The sequence below is a fragment of the Pollicipes pollicipes genome, unplaced genomic scaffold (genome assembly GCF_011947565.3).
Source record: "Pollicipes pollicipes isolate AB1234 unplaced genomic scaffold, Ppol_2.1 Scaffold_7262;HRSCAF=8765_pilon_pilon_pilon, whole genome shotgun sequence".
NCBI classification, from domain to species: domain Eukaryota; kingdom Metazoa; phylum Arthropoda; class Thecostraca; order Pollicipedomorpha; family Pollicipedidae; genus Pollicipes; species Pollicipes pollicipes.
The window spans coordinates 13,690,638-13,712,963 of NW_023597055.1; the positions used below are offsets into that span (position 1 = coordinate 13,690,638).

The 22,326-nt window shown below is 48.3% G+C and overlaps 9 non-coding genes across 9 annotated transcripts; 5 read left to right on the forward strand and 4 right to left on the reverse strand.

Moving 5' to 3' along the window:
* The first annotated feature begins 7,280 nt into the window (after positions 1–7,280).
* On the forward strand, positions 7,281–7,354 carry TRNAT-AGU (transfer RNA threonine (anticodon AGU)). The gene has a single exon. It is a non-coding gene; the product is annotated as a tRNA-Thr (tRNA).
* A 215-nt stretch (positions 7,355–7,569) lies between these two features.
* TRNAT-AGU (transfer RNA threonine (anticodon AGU)) lies at positions 7,570–7,643 on the reverse strand. The gene has a single exon. It is a non-coding gene; the product is annotated as a tRNA-Thr (tRNA).
* A 2,002-nt stretch (positions 7,644–9,645) lies between these two features.
* Positions 9,646–9,719, reverse strand: TRNAT-AGU (transfer RNA threonine (anticodon AGU)). The gene has a single exon. It is a non-coding gene; the product is annotated as a tRNA-Thr (tRNA).
* A 1,674-nt stretch (positions 9,720–11,393) lies between these two features.
* On the forward strand, positions 11,394–11,467 carry TRNAT-AGU (transfer RNA threonine (anticodon AGU)). The gene has a single exon. It is a non-coding gene; the product is annotated as a tRNA-Thr (tRNA).
* A 4,149-nt stretch (positions 11,468–15,616) lies between these two features.
* On the forward strand, positions 15,617–15,690 carry TRNAT-AGU (transfer RNA threonine (anticodon AGU)). Its single transcript has one exon. It is a non-coding gene; the product is annotated as a tRNA-Thr (tRNA).
* Positions 15,691–17,782: 2,092 nt separating this feature from the next.
* Positions 17,783–17,856, forward strand: TRNAT-AGU (transfer RNA threonine (anticodon AGU)). The gene has a single exon. It is a non-coding gene; the product is annotated as a tRNA-Thr (tRNA).
* Positions 17,857–18,031: 175 nt separating this feature from the next.
* On the reverse strand, positions 18,032–18,105 carry TRNAT-AGU (transfer RNA threonine (anticodon AGU)). Its single transcript has one exon. It is a non-coding gene; the product is annotated as a tRNA-Thr (tRNA).
* Positions 18,106–19,364: 1,259 nt separating this feature from the next.
* Positions 19,365–19,438, forward strand: TRNAT-AGU (transfer RNA threonine (anticodon AGU)). Its single transcript has one exon. It is a non-coding gene; the product is annotated as a tRNA-Thr (tRNA).
* Positions 19,439–19,650: 212 nt separating this feature from the next.
* On the reverse strand, positions 19,651–19,724 carry TRNAT-AGU (transfer RNA threonine (anticodon AGU)). The gene has a single exon. It is a non-coding gene; the product is annotated as a tRNA-Thr (tRNA).
* Between the last annotated feature and the right edge of the window lie 2,602 nt (positions 19,725–22,326).

Below are 22,326 nucleotides of genomic sequence, written 5' to 3' on the forward strand. Positions count from 1 at the left end.
TGTTAATCCTATTTATGGCGCGGGTCCAGTTCTCTTTGTTATCATGGATATAATTAAATCACTTGTTATTTTATGAATATTATTATTATTGTGGATATATGTATCTAATTATCATGGATATCATTGATTATGGATATTATTCGGCCGACTTCTGGTTTTCCTATCTGTTGTTGTCCGGGAGCTGCAGATTTGCAGCGTTCTAGGGAGATGGGGCTATATGGTGTCACCTGTCTCTCACCCTGGCAAGAAGGCGGGCACGGCGGGGAATCGATCCCCGTACCTTTAGTTTCCCAGGCGCGCAGTTAAATCGCCGCGCTACCGACACCTACCCTTATACCATTGCCATACCTCTCCACCTAAAGTGATGAAACCCCATGACTTCTTCTAACCACCAGTTTTGCAGAGACTGACAAGCTGAGGACCCCATATTGCTGCCCGCTGCCCCAGTCATAATTCATGGGGGGGGGGGGGGGGGGGCATGTGAGAACAAATCGCGGTCGTCATAACCCGCTGGTTCATACTTTGTAGCTTGATCGGCTAGCTGTTTTTGCATGATGTTTATATGATGATATATGACGATATCATGTGATGTTTTATTATAGCGATCACATGCTCCATACCAAGTGCACACATGTTGTACAGGTGAGTTAATAAGGTGGCAGTGATGGATCGAAGTAACGGTATTGTGGGGATGATAGTTCAGACTTCGGTATGGACGATTTAAAACGGGCAGATTATGAAAGGGAGTGTCTCACACTTGCGTCGGGTTTTGAACTGACATGGCAATCGTGAAGACAATTCGATGCAGCTCACAATCCTTCCCTTCTTAGGACCAAAAGCCGTCCAGTTTCTGAGCTACGCGTCCGCGAAGATGAGCAGACTATTTCGGAGAGTCTATTTCAAGGTCACCTAGACACCTTTGACGCCATAATAGCGTCATTCAAATTTCCACATTGCATTACAATGGATTTATTGACGGTATCATTCATGACATCATATTAGTAATGTATTAAGCATATTTCTAGTCAACAATGGGCAGCAGTTGCACCAGTACCTGAATTAAGAAAACTTTTGAGCCTGACCTTGACCTTAACTGGGTCATCCAAGGTTTTCCGGAGCATCACGGTCTCCCTCGTCGCCGGCAAAAAAAACCATCTCTCGTACGAAACGATCCCAAGTAGTGTTCACCTTCGACACCTGGCACCAGCCTCTGGGATGGGGCCGCATTTCTAAACACCAGATCAGCGGCACGGAACAACTAGGAGATCTTCAGAGTCAAAACTTAAGGCATACTCAGGAGATTCGTGTGGCGTGGGCTTAGTCTAGGTCCCGGACGCTTGAGCCCTGATTGCCGGTGTCTTGGTTCAGCCAGGCCGATCACATTCCGATAGCCCGGAGGCGGACGTGGCGTCTAAAGCCATTTATTGCCCGTTGTTATGGGTCAGGCTGCGTCGTTGAATCTAGATTGTAGGCAGTGGTGGTGCCTTGGAAACACTGCACGTGGTCTGCTACAACATGACTGCTTACGTGCTTTGTTTGGCGTCATTCCTCCACGCTAGCGATCTTAACAACATGAATACGAAATTCTGTCTTTCGGCGGTGATTTGTGTCAAGACAAGCGGTAGGTGCAGCAGTCCTCGAGTTTGGTATACGTCTTGGTCAGAAGTCAAGGGCTGAAGACATGCCCGCTGCACTTCGGCTTCTCGCTGACATTGGGCGGGTGGAGGGCTGCTGCTGACTAGCAACGCAATCACACCATTCACAATTAATACAATGCAGGCTTTTTTGCATTATGCGTACAAAATCATTATATTTTATGGTTTAAGTGACAGCGCTAATTGAAAAGGCATTGATCCCGCACGAAAACAGCGCCGTCACTCTCTGGCTTCCAAGAAACCCGTCTGCAGCACCGTATCTGGTAATTGCTTCGTGTGCTGTACTCCACCTATCACGCTGCTATCCTGTGCTTAATATAAGTCACTTGAGGTAAACCGGCTACCGCCTTAATCAGTCACCGGATAGCTCAAGACGCCGGCTTGGAGGCTGGGGGCGAGGCCGGGATAATTACTCCGAGCACCGTATCACGTGACCCGTGCTCGGGCTTCCTGCAGGCTCCATTGGGGTCGCAAGCGAGAACCTTGATGCTATTGCGATGAATTAGGTCGTGCTTGAAAATCGAGATGAATGGACATTCAGATCAAAGCTTGACCGGCACAACATCAGGAATCATTTCTTCCAGAAATAAATGGTACAGTGAATGTTGTTATAGGGACCAAAATATTCTTAGGTGGGAAAATATAAATGGTTTTATCCGTGCAGGACGAGGCTACAATTTTCCATCCCAGAACATGAAATTTACGCATTGGCTATCATGGGCCCACTTTGCACAAATTCGCTAGACACTGGAACAAACAGCCATGTTTCGTATGAGCACATCGGATAACCGTGACACGAATATGTTCCTGTTTCTGGGGACTGGAAGCCATGCCTCATGTCGGATTTAAGACTTACGGCTCCGCATAAGCAGTGAATACAAAGTGGTTAAACTGGGGCCAGTGTGGTGACGGTTTCGGTTCACTGCATTATAAGTGACAAGAACGCCGCGCGGCAGCTCCGTGTCGCCACCAGCGCGTTTGCTCGTTATACCCTATACAGCCCACACTTCAGCAAACTGTGCGTAAATGTCCTGCGTGGAAAGAGGCGGTCAGCCGAAAACAAATACATTTTTCAGGTGGATAGGGACTCAACCATCTACGAAATGCAGAGGCATACGATCTTTTATTTCACGGATAAGTGGGTAGGTAGGTGGGTTTCGCAGGTTTCACGGGTATTTCACCCTCCTAAAATTAAATTACCTACACACATAAATAATAATGTGCAAGCTCGTGTATAGGGCAGGTGCCCTTCTAACCACGATCAAAACACGCCAACATGAGGCACGCCAGGCAGAGCAAAATGAAACAACTGATGTGGGTCTTTTGCTGAGAACAGGCTTCAATCCCACATATCTTGACCTCGAGACAGCTGTTCACCGTCGCCACTACCAGCGGTGCCTCCGAACGTCACCTGTAGCATCTCGTCTGCCGCGTTTCGAACAAGTGGAGTGACGCTCCGCCTTCTCAGGCGTCCCATCCAGTCGGCCACGAGCTCCTCGATGTCACGCCACCCGACCTCCGGCGCCTCCTGGGCGGCCCTGGCCTCGCCAGCGCCGCCCTGCACCTGGCGTCCTCCCTCGCTCCTCGGCGGCCGGCAAAAACGAGGCCCCTCGCCCGGAAGCGGCCGTCGCCGCGCCGCCTCGTCCCACGCCAATTAGCCGGAGGTGCGGGACGACGCGTGCGATTAGCTCTCGGGGAGGGCGCTCAGCGAACAGCGCAAGGACAGCCGATGTGGGGGTGTTTCGGGGCAGGACGCGATGTTTGGGCCTGCGGGCGCTAGAGCGGTATAGCGGTACCACTGATGGCGTTGTGTTGAGTTGCTCATTGCACCATGCAACAGGCCGGAACCACCTGAATAAAAACGAACGCAAAACGCAGCAATGCAGAAACGTATCCCTTGTTGCAATTGGGTTGCAGTTTAGACCCTATGTATTTTAGTCGGCTGCCCGACGTACAAAACATGCGAATAAGTACATCCGTCAAAGACATCCGCCCATCCAGTGCAACAATGCGGCTTGTCCCAGCTGAGGTGGGGGTGCATTACTACAAAGGCCTTGCGCCGTTCGCCTCTCAATCACACATGACGCTGCCACCTGTATTGCCGGCAAACTGTGCAGTGATGCGTCTCCTAACGGTAGGCTGCGGTGTACCATCATCCAAGAAGATTAGATAGTTATCCGAGAGGGGAGGGGGGGGGGGGGGTGGGCTCCGGGAGGAGGAGGCACGGAGAGTCCTGATCGGATAGGGAGGGGAGGGAGGGGGGGGGGGAGGTTGCGGTGTGGGGACACGGAGACGGGTCCTGATCACGCCGATTTCCGCCACTTCCGGTGCCAGTGACACCGGTAATTGCCGCGCTGCGACAATCGATGCGCACCGCCCGGTAATGGACGATCCTGGCGCAGCTGACGTGGGCAGCCGATCGCCCGCTGTGATCCGGCAGCCGCAGATCGAGGGTCAGCTGACGTGCGTGTCGGGCTGATGGATCACCTCACGCCAAGGCAGCCGCTTCCGTTTTTGTCTGCCCTTCCGAGAGGATTGACGGCAGGTTTCATATGTTTGGACCGGTCCACTAATCATGTAATTAATATTAATGGTTATCACACCTTATAAATATGTGCGTGTATGAGGTTTGAGGAATATCCCAAGACATTCTCCTTATGCGCGAGCATTTATTTAGAGTAAAATGTTCTCGGAGAAAACAAATTCTCAAATTTACTTGGTGTTCTTTGCAACACACTATATACTGCGCTGCTTTTTAATACAAGGTGCTCTCATTGGACTCATGCAAGGAGGAATGCGCGATAGAATGCACTTCATAACTAGAGCTGGAAACAATTGAAATAGGCTTTCATATTTGACACTATCCTATATGAATATTTTTGTAGCCGTCGTAACACCCCTGACGTTTCCTTATAACAACAGAGAAGCAATTTTGACGCTCAATTTCTTCAGTCAAGGAAGTGATTTTCAGAGCTTGTCTTTAACCCTGTCTTCATTTTCAGTGAATATGCCATGTTTTTGCAGGCGTATTTCGAGCTGTTAAAGGTGACATTTCGGAGCGGAGTGCTTCTCCAAAAACCAGGGTTCAATTCAAACCGTGAAAATTTCTGTAGCGCAACCAGCACGCAAGGCGTGAATACTCCCTTATTCCTCCTTGCATCGGCTGGTGACACGAAAACCAGTTTATGTACGTTATACTTAGGTCCTTGAATCATCTTCTGGGACACGAAATCATCTGCTGGTGTCACGAAAACCAGTTTATGTGCGTTATTTTCAGGCCCTTGAATCATATTCTGGGACACAAAATCATCTGCTGATGACACGAAAACCAGTTTATGTGCGTTATACTTAGGCCCTTGAATCATCTTCTGGATATCGGGCTGCCCCACATCCACCAAATATTCGACATTAGTCTGTTTTACCTCTTTGTTTTGCGCCTTAAGTCCGACATTAACATCATTGTTAAACTAAAATGTGCCAAAAGTGATTACTTGCCACTGCCACTTAAAACGCCAACTCAGCCTACGAGATTTTTAAATCGACCGGGGATGGTTGGGGGGGGGGGGGGTAACTTGGCCCGGCATAGACTATGTGTCGGCGCCTCCAACTGCTGCATGCCACTGGCGTCGAAGGCTCCCCGCGGCTGTTGCGGTGGGTGAAACACGCCACACGTGGGATACGACCCCAGTCTCCGAGTCTGAAGCTCGACGCGCTGCCAGCAGTCTTCGCCGCAGGTTGCCGTGCTGTTTGTGCGTGCCGCCTTCTTCGCTGCCGTGACCAGCAGTCACGTGACGCCGTGGCCAGCGGTCACCCTGGTGTGAGCGATCGCAGCAGTCCCAACATCGGCATTGTCTTTCAGGAAAGCCAGTGACATATTACAGGGTACGCTAGCACGATTTTTCATGCGCTGTGCACCAAACTTAGTTTTGCGGCGTTCTTCGCCACCACTTATGAAATAGGTTGCGATGGAAGCTGAGTTTGTACATGACACTACATCTCATTGTTGTGGGTGTTTGATAGCATTTTCCTGTCGAATTTCTGCTTTGATATTGGTTTTGACTTGAAAAGGTGCTATCCGACGTAGTGGAAAAGCTCCTCTAAACACTACAAGTTCTTTGCTTAGCAAATATGCTCCTCAATGCGTCTTTGTTTGATTGCGTCATCGTACTTCGCACAAAACTCATTTAGCGCCAGTTGATGGCCGTTGGATCTGAAATGGCGCTCACAAACGCCACTTGCATTGTAATGACTCGACAATGCCACTTTTCTTGGCCTTGATCGCCGCGTGGCCAATGGAATGGCAGGGCTTGAATGACGTTATTATGACGTCATGCATGCCTGGATGAGCCTCAAAAAGTCTGCACGAAATACTCTTTACATCTTGGCGGGCGTGTAGCTCAGAAACTAGAATGGTTGAAGGACAGGGCTGCAAACTGCACCGAAAGATCTTCAAGGTGGCTGTTTCAGTTCAGAAGCCTTTACAAATGTGGATTACTCCACCTAATTCTCTGACCGTCATTAGGTATCATTGAGTCCTGAGAAGGACTGGATGGTGTTCAGCTGTCAGCTCTGGCAGCCGGGTGCATGTCATAACCTGAATTCTATCCCTTGAATTGCTGTAATTTTATCCGGTATGCATGTATGTTCTTCCCGATTTCCTAAATTACAGCACGCTGGACTCATATTCAGAGGCCCCTGCTGCAGTCCCTGCAACTCCGAGAAGGACATTTGGGTTTATGCTCGTGCATGGCTGAAAATAGAATACTATCCCGTCCTTTCCAGGATTTATCAACACCTTACAACGGCCGGAAAATTAACTGCCCGAAACATTGCGTGCACACCAACACAACAGACCTGGATGATTGGACGAGCAATTACTCCATCCGCAATATCAATACTTTGTCTATATCATTCCGTAAAACTGCACCTAACCTCGTCATTAACAAACTTAGGATTCCCAGCTGGCCCACACAAGCTCTGTCCCTTTACTTGACGCGTCTTGTGATGTTCTAGATGTAGTTGTGGTTGTTGATTTCGAAAACAGCACATTTTCCGCTAATACATTTGGTTTCCATGATAAGGTAAATCATCTCACTTCATGCTGTCGATTGTGATAAATTGATTAATTGCGTTATGATATAAGATTCTAGTTTTCAAAGCATCTAATGCGCTAACATTTTGACACATTATTGCGCTACGGACATTACCAAAAACACACGCTGGAAAGAGCATGGCAAATGGAGTGTGTTGCTTTCAGAGTGGTTGACATGGAATTTAATGATATTTTCCCGCAGAATCGGCTTCTTAAATTACAAATTCTTAACTATTCAGAAGAATTCCAGGAAAAACGATTTTCTGATCATACCGTACGCGTCCGATCTGACTATAGCTGGCAAGCACAAAAGGGGTGGGATACTGTCTGAGATTTTTTATTGACAGCACCATCGGTTGCTATTGGCGGCGGTTTGACGATAGTTTTAAAAGGCACCACCACAGATAACATATTGGTATATGAACAGGCGGTACTCCGAGAGCATATGTCTGTTGTCTTGGAATGCAGCACCCACAGATTGGCAGTGATATAAACAATATTTTCTTAGGTCAGGTGTGTGCTATAGCGCGTCCGGCGCCATGGCTTAGTTGGTTAAAGCGCCTGTCTAGTAAACAGGAGATCCCGAGTTCGAATCTCGGTGGTGCCCTCGTTTAAATGTTATACGATAACACTAGCAATGAATCTGTTAAAATCGACGGGCTGAGTGAGGCGTACAATATAATCATGGAGACCGGATAAAATAGCACTAAACATTTCGAAGTACCCGTTTTGAATTCAGTAACCACAACCACATCTTAAACAGCATGCGACGTGTTGATAGTGATAAACTGATGATCTTTGTCATCGCTGTGTATTGAAAAGAGGCACCACCGAGATTCGAACTCGGGATCTCCTGTTTACTAGACAGGCGCTTTAACCAACTAAGCCATGGCGCCGGCTACCCACGTCAAATACGTGGCCATCAAAAAAACTCCTGATCGAACTGGAACAAAAACCTGATCTCGTGGGTGCTACCCTCTGAAACACTAGATATGTGAGCTATGGGTGCTGCCTTCTGAGACACCAATCGTGTTCTGTGAGTGCTGTCTTCTGAGTCGTCGGTTGTTGGCTGCTATTTGATCTGCCTCACTCTGACTGATCTGATCTGACTCAACACGCACATGACAGCCCAGTGAGATTCACTCTCATCGTAAGCACCCGCAGAGGCAGCACCAACAGAGCACACGTCTAGTTTCTCAGAAGGCAGAGCCCTTAGATCACAAATCCGGTGTTCGAGAATGCAGCCGCCACAGAGCACATAGGCGGTGCCTCAGAAGGCTGCACAATATAAAGACCTTATATCTGATGTCTCAGAACCCAGCACGCACAGATCACGTGGCACTTGTCTCAGAACGCGGCACCCGCAGATCATAAATCTTATATTTCAGATGGCAACACCCACAGATCACAGATCTCGTGTTCCAGAAGACCGCATTTATTGAGCACAGATCTGGTGTCTCAAAAGGCAGTACCAACAGATCACATATCTGGCGTCTCAGAAGGTAGAGTCCACAGATCACATATGCTGTGTCTCAGACCGCTGCATCCACCGAGCACATACTTGGTCTCTCAGAAGGCAGCACCCAAATATGACGTGTCTCGTGTCTCAGAAGGCAGCACCCAAATATGGCGTGTCTCGTGCCTCAGAAGACAGCACCCACAGATCATGCATTTAGTGTTTCACAAGGCAGAACCCCAGGACCTGGCTGCTCGCCTGCTTTCTGACCGATATTGTAATCCCATATTGAAATCCGCCTGCTTTCTGACCGATATTGTATTGTAATCACTTATAATCATGTCATAAGTGACTGCATTGTGTACTGTTATGAAGCAGAAATATATCAAAGAAAAGATAAAAATGCAGCTTTTTTTCGCAAGTCAAGAGAAACTAAGATTGACTCTATCAATGATCGAAAGTCTGGGGACTGACAATGAACCCAGCTAGGTGCAACATCATCGTATTTGCTGTCCGTCCACCACCGTCATGCTACTGCCAACCACAAGGTGGTCTACTTTTAAACAGCTGCCGACCAATTCGCGATTTCACGTCTCCTGGATACCATTCTCACCTTTGCGAAAGAAATAGACGTGAGTCTCGAAAGCAACAGGACGCTGGACTTTCTCGTCCAAAGCGCAAACTTGCTGTCGATGCCTTTCACCGAGTAATGGTGGTGTTCTGGCTTGATTGAAAGCAACGTCTTTCAAGATGCCTTTCGTTCCGTCCGACAAAATGTCACAGAATGCGTGACATCGGAGGACTGACTGGATCTGCCTTACGATTGAGTTTGGTCACACCACAACTGCCAGTCAGCTCTGTCAAAATTGGATTTTTGCACGTGTCCCACCTCTGCGATCATTTTCTCCTGCAGGCTCCATCAACCCTTCCCCAGTCAAATTTTCGTTCAACTTCAAATTGTTTACGCTTCAGGTACTCGTAAAGCGCTTCTTTAATGAGCCATGTGCCTGGATGTGGGTACATGTGTGATTGTGTAATGCGTATGTATAACCAGTTTTACCCATTCACTTAATCGGTAGTTCAGAAGGCAGCGTCCACGGGCTGCTACTAGATGACTTTTTTTTCGTGTTTACGTGTTTAGAGGACGACAGCCGGCGCCATGGCTTAGTTGGTTAAAGCGCCTTTCTAGTAAACAGGAGATCCCGAGTTCGAATCTCGGTGGTGCCTCGTTTAAATGTTATACGATAACACTAATAATGAATCGGTGAAAATCGACGGGCTTAGTGATGCGTACAGTATAATCATGGAAACCGGATAAAATAGCACTGCAGATTTCGAAATCACCATTTCCGCACTCAGTAGCAACAACCACATAACATACAGCTTGAGATGCGTTGATAGTGTCAAACTGATTATCTTTGCTATCGCTGTCTGTTGAAAACAGGCACCACCGAGATTCGAACTCGGGATCTCCTGTTTACTAGACAGGCGCTTTAACCAACTAAGCCATGGCGCCGGCAAGCTATGTCAAATACGTGGCCATCAAAAATTCCTTATCGAACTGGAGCAAAAAACCTGATCTCGTGGGTGCTACCCTCTGAAACACTAGATATGTGAGCTATGGGTGCTGCCTTCTGAGACACCAATCGTGTTCTGTGAGTGCTGTCTTCTGAGTCGTCGGTTGTTGGCTGCTATTTGATCTGCCTCACTCTGACTGATCTGATCTGACTCAACACGCACATGACAACACAGTGAGACTGACTCTCATTGGCACCCCACAGAGGCAGCACCAACAGGGCACATATCTAGTGTCTCATAAGGCAGAGCCCTTAGATCACAAATCCGGTGTGCGAGAATGCAGCCGCCACAGAGCACATAGGCGGCGCCTCAGAAGGCTGCACCGTATAAAGACCACATATCTGATGTCTCAGAAGGCAGCACGCACAGATGACGTAGCTGTTATCTCTGACCGCAGCACCCGCAGATCACAAATCCTGTATTTCAGATGGCAGCACCCACAGATCACAGATCTCGTGCCCCAGAAGACCGCATTTATTGAGCCACAGATCTGGTGTCTCAAAAGAATTAGTACCAACAGATCACATATCTGGCGTCTCAGAAGGTAGAGTCCACAGATCACTATGCTGTGTCTCAGACCGCTGCATCCACCGAGCACATACTTGGTGTCTCAGAAGGCAGCACCCCAAATATGGACGTGTCTCGTGTCTCAGAAGGCAGTAACCAACAGATCATGCATTAGTGTTTCACAAGGCAGAACCCCCAGGACCTGGCTGCTCGCCCGCTTTCTGACCGACATAGTAATCTCATATTGAAATCCACCTGCTTTCTGACCGATATTGTATTGTAATCACTTATAATCATGTTGTAAGTGACTGCATTGTGTACTGTTATGAAGCAGAAATATATCAAAGAAAAAATAAAAATGCAGCTTTTTTCGCACGTCAAGAGGACTAAGATTAACTCTGTCAATGATCGAAAGTCTGGGATACTGACAATGCACCCAGCTAGGCGCAACATCATCGTATTTGCTGTCCGTCCACCACCGTCATACTACCGCCAACCACAAGGTGGCCTACTTTTAAACAGCTGCCGACCAATTCGCGATTTCGCGTCTCCTGGATTACCATTCTCACCTTTGCGAAAGAAATAGACGTGAGTCTCGAAAGCAACAGGACGCTGGACTTTCTCGTCCAAAGCGCAAACTTGCTGTCGGTGCCTTTCACCGAGTAATGGTGGTGTTCTGGCTTGATTGAAAGCAACGTCTTTCAAGATACATTTCGTTCCGTCTGACAAAATGTTACAGAATGCGTGACATCGGAGGACTGACTGGATCTGCCTTACGATTGAGTTTGGTCACACCACAACTGCCAGTCAGCTCTGTCAAAATTGGATTTTGCACGTGTCCCACCTCTGCAATCATTTTCTCCTGCAGGCTCCATCAACCCTTCCCCAGTCAAATTTTCGTTCAACTTCAAATTGTTTATGTTTCAGGTACTCGTGAAGCGCTTCTTTCATGAGCCATGTGCCTGGATGTGGGTACATGTGTGATTGTGTAATGCGTATGTATAACCAGTTTTATCCATTCACTTATTCGGTAGTTCAGAAGGCAGCGTTCACGGGCTGCTACTAGATGACTTTTTTTCGTGTTACGTGTTTAGAGGACGACAGCGGCGCCATGGCTTAGTTGGTTAAAGCGCCTGTCTAGTAAACAGGAGATCCCGAGTTCGAATCTCGGTGGTGCCTCGTTTAAATGTATATACGATAACACTAATAATGAATTGTGAAAATCGATGGGCCTAGTGATGCGTACAGTATAATCCATGGAAACCGGATAAAATAGCACTGCACATTTCGAAATCACCCGTTTCCGCACTCAGTAACAACAACCACATATATTCATACAGCTTGAGACGCGTTAATAGTGTCAAATTGATTTATCTTCGCTATCGCCTGTCTGTTGAAAACAGGCACCACCGAGATTCGAACTCGGTGATCTCCTGTTTACTAGACAGGCGCTTTAACCAACTAAGCCATGGCGCCGGCTACCCCCGTCAAATACCTGGCCATCAAAAAATTCTTATCGAACTGGAACAAAAACCCTGATCTCGTGGGTGCTGCCCTCTGGAAAACACTAGATATGTGAGCTATGGTGCTGCCTCTGAGACACCAATCGTGTTCTGTGAGTGCTGTCTTCTGAGTCGGTCGGTTGTTGGCCGCTATTTGATCTGCCCTCACTCTGACTGATCTGATCTGACTCAACACGCACATGACAACACAGTGAGACTGACTCTCATTGGCACCCACAGAGGCAGCACCAACAGGGCACATATCTAGTGTCTCAGAAGGCAGAGCCCCTTTAGATCACAAATCCGGTGTGCGAGAATGCAGCCGCCACAGAGCACATGGGCGGCGCCTCAGAAGGCTGCACCGTATGAAGACCACATATCTGATGTATCAGGAGGCAGCACGCACAGATCACGTAGCTGTTGTCCCAGAACGCAGCACTCGCAGATCTAAATCCTGTATTTCAGATGGCAACACCCACAGATCACAGATCTCGTGTCCCAGAAGACCGAATTTATTGAGCACAGATCTGGCGTTCAAAAGAAGTAACCAACAGATCCACATATCTGGCGTCTCAAGGTAGAGTCCACAGATCACATATGCTGTGTCTCAGACCGCTGCATCCGCCGAGCACATACTTGATGCCTCGGAAGGCAGCACCCAAATATGGCGTGTCTCGTGTCTCAGAAGACAGTACCCACAGATCATGCATAAGTGTTTCACAAGGCGGAATCCCCAGGACCTGGCTGCTCGCCTGCTTTCTGACCGATATAGTAATCCCATATGAAATCCACCTGCTTTCTGGCCGATATTGTATTGTAATCACTTATAATCATGTTATAAGTGACTGCACTGTGTACTGTTATGAAGCAGAAATATACCAAAGAAAGATAAAATGCAGTTTTTTCGCAAGTCAAGAGGACTAAGATTGACTCTGTCAATGATCGAAAGTCTGGGGACTGACAATGAACCCAGCTAGGTGCAACATCATCGTACTTTGCTGTCGTCCACCACCGTCATGCTAGTGCCAACCACAAGGTGGTCTACTTTTAAACAGCTGCCGGCCAATTCGCGATTTCGCGGCTTCTGGATACCATTCTCACCTTTGCGTAACAAATCGACGTGAGTCTCGAAAGCAACAGGACGCTGGACTTTCTCGTCCCAAGCGCAAACTTGCTGTCGTTGCCCTTTACCGAGTAATGGTGGTGTTCATGCTTGATTGAAAGCAACGTCCTTCAAGATGCCTTTCGTTCCGTCGTCGACACAATGTTACAGAATGCGTGACATCGGAGGACTGACTGGATCTGCCTTACGTTTGAGTTTGGTCACACCAAACTGCCACAGTCAGCTCTGTCAAAATTGGATTTTGCACGTGTGCCCACCCCTGCGATCATTTTCTCCTGCAGGCTCCATCAACCCTCCCCCAGTCAAATTTCGTTCAACTTCACATTGTTATCGTTTCAGGTACTCGTTAAAGCGCTTCTTCAATGAGCCATGTGCCTGGATGTGGGTACATGTGTGATTGTGTACTGCGTATGTATACACCCAGTTTTATTACCATTCACTTATTCGGTAGTTCAGAAGGCCGCGTCCACGGGCTGCTACTAGATGACTTTTTTTCGTGTTTACGTGTTTAGAGGACGGCAGCCGGCGCCATGGCTTAGTTGGTTAAAGCGGCCTGTCTATGTAAACAGGATGATCCCGAGTTCGAATCTCGGTTGGTGCCTCGTTTAAATGTTATACGGTAACACTAGCAATGAATCTGTTAAAATCGACGGGCTGAGTGAGGCGGTACAAATAATCATGGAGACCGGATAAAATAGCACTAAACATTTCGAGTACCCGTTTTGAATTCAGTAACCACAACCACATCTTAAAACAGCGTGCGACGTGTTGATAGTGATAATACTGATGATCTTTGTCATCGCTGTGTATTTGAAAGGAGGCACCCACCGAGATTCGAACCTCGGGATCTCCTGTTTACTAGACAGGCGCTTTAACCAACTAAGCCATGGCGCCGGCTACCAACGTCAAATACGTGGCATCAAAAAAATTCCTGATCGAACTGGAACAAAAAACCTGATCTCGTGGGTGCTAACCCTCTGAAACATTAGATATGTGAGCTATGGTGCTACCTTCTGAGACACCAATCGTGTTCTGTGAGTGCTGTCTTCTGAGTCGTCGGTTGTTGGCTGCTATTTGATCTGCCTCACTCTGACTGATCTGATCTGACTCAACACGCACATGACAACACAGTGGACTGACTCTCATTGGCACCCCCAGAGGCAGCACCAACAGGGCACCATATATAGTGTCTCAGAAGGCAGAAGCCCTTAGATCACAAATCCGGGTGTGGCGAGAATGCAGCCGCCACAGAGCACATAGAGCGGCGCGCCTCAGAAGGCTGCACAGTATAAGACACATATCTGAGTCTCAGAAGGCAGCACGCACAGATCACGTAGCACTTGTCTCAGAACGCGGCACCCGCAGATCATAAATCTTGTATTTCAGATGGCAACCCCCACAGATCACAGAATCTCGTTGTCCCAGAAAGACCGGCATTTATTGAGCACAGATCTGGTGTCTCAAAGACAGTACCAACCAGATCACATATCATGGCGTCTCAGAGGTAGAGTCCACAGATTCACATATGCTGTGTCTCAGACGCTGGATCCCACCGAGCACATACTTGATGCCTCGGAAGGCAGCACCCAAATATGGTCGTATCTCGTGTCTCAGAAGACAGTACCCACAGATCATGCATTAAGTGTTTCACAAGGCGGAATCCCAGGACCTGGCTGCTCGCCTGCTTTCTGACCGATATTTTCAACGTGTTATAAGTGACTGCCATTGTGTACTGTTATGAAGCATAAATATGCCAAAAGCATATATACAAATGCAGCTTATTTCACCAGTCAAGAGGACTGGGATTGGCCCTGTCAATGATTCGAAAGATTGGATACTGACAATGCACCCAGCTAGGCGCAACATCTTCGTATTTGCTGTCCGTCCACCACCGTCATGCTACTGCCAAGCACAAGGTGGCCTACTTTTTAAATAGCTGCCGACCAATTCGCGATTTCGCGCCCCTTGGAAACCATTCTCACCTTTGCGTAACAAATAGACCGTGAGGTCCCGAAAGCAGCAGGACGCTGAGCTTTCTCGTCCGAAGCGTAAAAATACCGCCGTGCTCACATCAAGCGTGGTTCAATGATGAGGCTTTTAGTTCGTGTCTTCAACGATTATGTACGACCATTGTTTGAGTGTCGGCCGTTATTGAGGTGATGCCGCCTTGTCGCATCTCAACCTGTTCCAAGAAATACAACACCGATTTGTAATAGGTTTAAATTTGAGCACTTGCTTTCAATGCCTTTTACCGAGTAATGGTGGTGTTCTGGCTTGATTGAAAACAATATCTTTCAGGATGCCTTTCGTTCCGTCCGACACAATGTTACAAAATGCGTGACATCAGAGGACTGACTGTCTTACGATTGAGTTTAGTCACACTACAACTGTCTCAGTCAGCTCTGTCAAAATTGGATTCTTCACGTGTCCCTCCCTTACGATCATTTTATGCTGCAGCTAGCCTCAATCAACCTTTTCCCAGTCAAATTTTCGTTCAACTTCAAATTGTTTAGGTTTCAGGTACTCGTAATGCGCTTCTTTAATGAGCCATGTGCCTGGATGTGGGGACATGTGTGATTGTGTATGCGTATGTATAACCAGATTTACCCATTCACTTATTTCGGTAGTTCGAAGGCAGCGCCTGCGGGGGTGCCATTACATGATTTTTTTTTCGTGCTTCACAGTGTTTGGAGGGCGAGGGCCGGCGCCATGGCTTAGTTGGTTAAAGCGCCTGTCTAGTAAACAGGAGATCCCGAGTTCGAATCTCGGTGGTGCCTCTGTTTAATGCACTACGATAACAAAGGTAGTCAATCCATCACCATCATCGCATGTTGTGCTATCCAAAATGTAGTTGAAGTTGTTGACTTCGGAAACGCTTATTTCCAAACATCTACTGCTATTCCATCCGGTTTCCACGATTATATGATTCATCCCACCTCATCTCGTCGATGACGACAGATTTATTGTCGTGCTATCGAAAAGCTTTAAGAAAGAATCACCACCGAGATTCGTACACGGGATCTCCTGTTTACTGCACAGGTGCTTTAACCAACTAAGTCACGGCGCCTAATCCCGGTTCCTCAACACGTGACCGAAAATTCACTTTTCCTAATTGGTAACCTCTGGGTGCTGTCTTTTAAGACACCATATGTGTGCGCTGTGGGTGCTACCTTATAAGACACACAATATGTGATCTGTGGGTGCTGCTTGCTGAGACAAAAGGTATGTACTCTAGGGGTGCTGCCTGTCCATTCACCAGATACGTGAACTGTGGAAGATGGCTTCCGAGAGCATCGTCGGGCCGACGCCCACATCAACCGATGACATTCCTGTTAAAAAGCCTCAAAAGCAGCACCCATCTTTTTTGTACTTGTCACTTATAGTTACACCAGACGCATGCGACTTGATCAGCAACATCAGTTTTCTTGAAAGCCCTCTGAAAAGTTCAGAATTTCGATTTCAATAGCCGATCCCTTGAAAGAAATCTTCTTTGACTCCCTGCTTACCATCAACACGTTGCATTTGCCTTGCTTTTTAAAACATGCATGTTATGTGATGTTTGATTCGTACTAAGATGTCCAAATGTCAGTATATTAAAAGCAATGAAAGTTCGAAGGCTTGGCAAAAATGTATATACGAATATGACGCTATAATTCCACGAATCCAACCAAGCGTTTTACTATGCCTTTGATTTCCATCCTATAGGTCTAGTTACAGTGGCTGTATTGAGGCGCACATTGACTTTGGGAATGGAAGTATCGCATGATCCACGTGACGCACTGGTTCAGACTTCCACCAGTGTGCTGCTCGGTAACAGGCCCCTTGTCAGCAGGGGGCAATCGCAAACATCGTTTACTCGCACCAGTAGAGGTGTACGCACTGGTTGCCATGACAACAACGGTCGCGACTGCAGGGAGGAAGCATATTGCCGTCACAAGACTTTTTTGGTTTGTTCCAGAGACCTGAAGTCATAGCTGGGTCTGTACGAACTTACTTCTGGCTAAAGGCAAGACAAAAAAATACGTTAAACCGGCTTATGTCAGCTTGAATTAATATGGAATTAATAGTTCTAATTTTTGCGGACAGGAGCTCGCATTTGAAAACACCGTGGTGTGCTTTCTATTAAACAAGCATACACCTAACCCGTTTTTAAACTCTGAAGTGCAGTGTCTGTCAATGGTGTTAAATATAATTTCTGACAATATCGGGAAGAGTGGCTGCTGTGCTTTGATAAGTAAGGGTATTAGAACATTGGAAGTTTGAGTTACTTTGGAAGGAATGGGAGTTCTAGTTTTCCATGACAGCATTTAACAAATCTGTGATGTGGTCAAGCTTGAGGACTCGCTCCTGTTGTCTTTCACCGGGTGATGACTTCTCGCTTAGTTGAAGAAACTTGTCAAGATACCTTTTACTTAGTCCGACAAAATGTGTTAATGCAATGTTCGACATCAGAGGACTGGCTGCGTTTGCCTGATATCACAGTTTGGTCAGACCATACTTAACCGGCGCTCTCGGCACACCGGCCTTTTCCCATGAGCCCTTGCCAACGGTCAGCATTGATAGAGCATATTTTTCACCTGCCTTCCCTTCGCCTACAATTGTTTTTCCTTGCACTCTGCCTCAACCAACCTTTTTCCAGTCAATTAATTCATTCCACTCCAGATTGTTCAGGTTTGCCGGTACTCGTGGAGCGTTCATTTCATGCGCGTTGTTTTTTGGGAGTTGTGCAAATTTTTTATTTCATGTAATGTGTATGTGTAACCCGTTTTTTTCTCATTTGCATGTCTAGTGTCTCAGAACACAGCGCCCACAAGCTGCCGGTTACACCGCGGATTTTTTTCGTGGTCAAGTGCTGTGAGGATCATTGATGGCGCCATGGCTTAGTTGGTTAAAGCGCCTGTCTAGTAAACAGGAGATCCCGAGTTCGAATCTCGGTGGTGCCTTTTTATGAATGCAATGTGATAACACATACTCAATCTGTGACCATCAGGGCGTTTCGTGGTGTTTAAAATAGTTTTGTCGCTGATTCCGTAAACGCTGACGTCGACATCATTCACCTCTCCTCATGTCATCGATGGCGAGAGATTCATTATAGTGTTATCGTAAGACACCATAAACAGGCACCACCGAGATTCGAACTCGGGATCTCCTGTTTACTAGACAGGCGCTTTAACCAACTAAGCCATGGCGCCGGCTAATCGTTGTCGAAACACGTGATCGACAAAAATTACTTTCTTAACTGGCGACCTGTGGGTGCTGCTTTCTGACACACAAGATGTGTGGTCTGTGGTTGCTGTCTTTTGAGACACAAGATATGTGATCTATGGGTGGTGCCTTCTGAGGCAAAATATACATGCTCTGGGGGCGCTACCTGTTCATGCCCCACATATGCAAACTGTGGAGGGTGCATTCTGAGACCATGGTCAGGCCCTCGCCCATAGCAACCCGATGGAACTGTTGGCAAAAAGATATTAAAGGGAGTATTTCATCTTCTTTATGCTTGTCACTCATGGTTACACCAGACGCGTGCAATTTGATCAGTAACATCAGTTTTCTTGAAATCGCTCTGAATAGTTCAGAATTTCGATTTCATGTAACCGATCCATTGGCATCAATATCATTTGGCACCCTGCTCACCACTTTGAAGGCAATACCTTCCATTCGCCTTGCCTTTTCCAACATTTGAGTTATGCGATGTTTGAAACACAGAAATGTGTCCAAACGTTGGTATGCTAAATGCTACAAAGGCTTAAATGATTGGCAACAAGATATGCGAACCTGAAGCTATAGTCACCCGGATACAGCGAAACGCTTTACTTCGCCTTTGATTTCCACCCTACGACTCTAATCACAGAGGCTCTTTTTGAGGCACACATTGACTTTGGGAATGTCAGTATCACATGACCCATGTGGCGCTCTGGTTCAGACTTCCACCAGTGTACTCCTCGGTAACAGGCCCTTGCCCGCTGAACCAATCACAAACGTCATTTATTCGTACCAGTAGAGGTGCACACTGTGGTTGCCATGACAACAACGGTCGCGACTGTGGGAAGAAGCGCAATGCTGTTATAAAGCTTTTTTAGTTTGTCCCAGCGACCTGAAGTCATAGCTGGGGGTGAGGAAACTTACTTCTGACTGAAGGCCAAGCAAAGAGCTACGTTTTCCCGGCTTATGTCAGCCGGAGTTACCATGGAGCTAATCTTTCTATTTTTTTGAGGACAGGAGCTCGTACTTGAAAACTTCGTGGTGTGCTTTTTACCAAGAAAGCATGGTCTTTTCGCTGGATTGAAAAGAACATATTTCAATGTGGTGTATATGTGGTATTGTGTGTAACGTGTGTGCATGACCACCGTTTATCTATTCACATATTTGGCGGCTCAGAAGGCAGCACCCATAGGCTGCCAGTTACATGAGGAATTTTTCGTGATAACGTGTTTCAAAGGCGACAGCCGGCGCCATGGCTTAGTTGGTTAAAGCGCCTGTCTAGTAAACAGGAGATCCCGAGTTCGAATCTCGGTGGTCCCTTTTTGATGCAATACGATAGCAAATAATAAACCTGTCACTACTGACGAGTGCTGTGGTGTTCGAGATGCCGTTGTGGCTGTTGATTTCGAAAACGCAGATTTTAAAACGCTTCCTGCCATTCCATACGGTTATCAGGGTAATATGATTCATCTCACTTCATCTCGTCGATGGCAACAGAATCACTATCTGCATTGCCATATAGCATTGAAAACAGGCACCACCGAGATTCGAACTCGGGATCTCCTGTTTACTAGACAGGCGCTTTAACCAACTAAGCCATGGCGCCGGTTGTTATTACGCAGATACGTGATCGAGAGAAAAAATCACTTATCAACACAGATAAAAGATCTGTGATTTCAGATGGCGGCTCCCCCAAGTCATCAATCCGGCGCCTCAGAATGTACCACCCAATAAGCACACAGGTGGTGTCCCTGAAGGCCGAACCGCATAAAGAGCACGTATCTGGTGCCTCACAAGGCAGCGCTAATAGGCTGCCAGTTACGCACGGGACTTTTTCGCAGTCGCGTGTTTGGCGGTGATGGCTGGGGCCATGGCTAGGTTGGTCAAAATGCATGCCAAGTAAACATAAGACCGCGAGTTGGAATCTCGGCGACGCCTTTTCAGTGTTCAATGTTGCCAGTTGTTTCAATGAAAGTAAATTTAAATGCATGTTCGTCCCAGTGGCTCAGTTGGTTAGAGTGCCTGTCTTCCGATCCACCCACCCGTGGCGGGGTGGGCTCGAGTCGCTTTAGGACGCTCGCTATTTGCCCTTGACAGGTATGGCCTGCGGCCGGTGGCAGCGGTCGCGGTGAAGGTCACTTGACGTCAGAGGGCAGGACGGACCGTGCCGAGCATTGTGGCACGTTAAGCTTTTACCACCAAATTCTGCCGTTGACATAGAATTGCGCGATCGGGTGGTAGGGGTCAGGACTCACGCAGCACGTACTGCTAAGCGTGAGTTCTGATCCCTGAGGTCCATCCATGCACAGGGCTCGGATCAAATCTGTAAAAAAATGTCATCCGACAACACAGGTGATCGATCTGCCATCACCGAGCCGTCTTATGGTGATTTAGTCGTAGTATTTGGCGCTAATTTCGTAAAACAGTTCTTTTTTGCTGTTTTACCCGGCATACATGATGGGACAAATGCCTTCGTTGTCTTAGTCACAAGGCTAAAATTGTGCATCGTATATTTATTTTTTGCGTTATATAACTAGTCCGCTTTGGTAGCTGGTTTATTTGAGGATTGCATACATTCCAAATGACCGAACAAACAAGAGTTTTGCAGGGAAAATGGCCATACAAGTCCCTTACACATGCATGGTTCACTATCGTCGTTACCGGTCGCACCTGCGCGCGCCGCCTCACTGCCGCTGGGTGCGCCCCTGCGGCCGAGCGCGCCCGGGCCACCCACGCTCGACGGGACTGTCCACTGCAGGCGCCGGATGCGGGTCCATTGTGTGCGGCAGAGCGTGCCGCAGAACACCCGCAAGACGGATGACGGGCTGATTATGGGCGCGCCGCGAGATTGAATATCGAATAATCGGCCCCCGGCAAATAGGGGCCATCCGTACGCGCGTGTCCAGCGGGCGTGAAACGCGCGGCGTCAGCAATCAGGGGCCCATCTGCACGCGGAGGGCCGGCCGGGCTACTCAAGACAGGGCGGCAAAGCACTGGATGAACGATGCTTGGGAACGCCATGAGAAACGTCGATGGCGCCTAGCTTGTTCCCATGTGAAGAAGACTTATGCATGCATTGTCGGAGGCAGATATTGTTTGCATTTTCTTACAAAGTTCGAGCGACGTCGTAAATCTGGATTGTGTTCGTTTCAGTTATCTTATCACGAGTGGCGCGTGTTGCGCTGTTGGAAGATGACAGTGCCGAAACTTTCGAAAAGTGTTCCCAAGCAGACGACACAAAACTAGATATTTACATCAGCCTTGTATATCTGAATAGCTTGCGTTATTTTGTATCATTAACGCGGCATGACGTATATGCGGAGTGACGTATGTCACACATATAGTGTCTTTGTGACAGCCATTATTCAGCACTTCCGCATGTTTGTTTTCCTCGAAAGAAGGCGACACTCTCCTCCGCGGCGACCCTCTCCTCTATGGTGAATCTCTCACTCCACGGCGGCCCCCTCCTCCGCGGCAGCCCTCTCACTCCGCAGGGGTCCTCTCTTCCATGGCGACCTTTTTTCCACGGCGACCATCGTACTCCCCAACGACCCTCTCGTCCATGGCGGCCCTCTCCTCCACGGCCACGCTCTCCTCTGTGGTGACCATCTCCTCCTCGGTGACCCTCTCCTCCACTGTAACCCTCTCCTCCGCGCTGACCCTCTCCTCCCCGGTGACCCTCCCTTCCACGGTGACCCTCTCCTCCCCAGTGACTCTCTCCTCCACGGCGACCCTCTCATCCACGGTGAACCTCCCCTCCACGGTGACCCTCTCCTCCACGGTGACCCTCTCCTCCCCGGTGACTCTCTCCTCCCCGGTGACCCTCTCCTCCACGGCGACCCTCTCCTCCACGGTAACCCTCTCCCCCGCGGTGACTCTCTCCTCGGTGGTGACCCTCTCCTCCACAGTGACCCTCTCCTCCACGGTAACCCTCTCCTCCGCGGTGACCCTCTCCTCCACGGTAACCCTCTCCTCCCCGGTGGCCCTCTCCTCTCCTGCGACCCTCTCCTCCCCGGTGACCCTCTCCTCTCCGGTGGCCTTCTCCTCTCCTGCGACCCTCTCCTCCCCGGTGACCCTCTCCTCCCCGGTGGCCCTCTCCTCTCCTGCGACCCTCTCCTCCCCGGTGACCCTCTCCTCCCCGGTGACTCTCTCCTCTCCGGTGACCCTCTCCTCCACGGTGACCCTCTCCTCCCCGGTGACTATCTCCT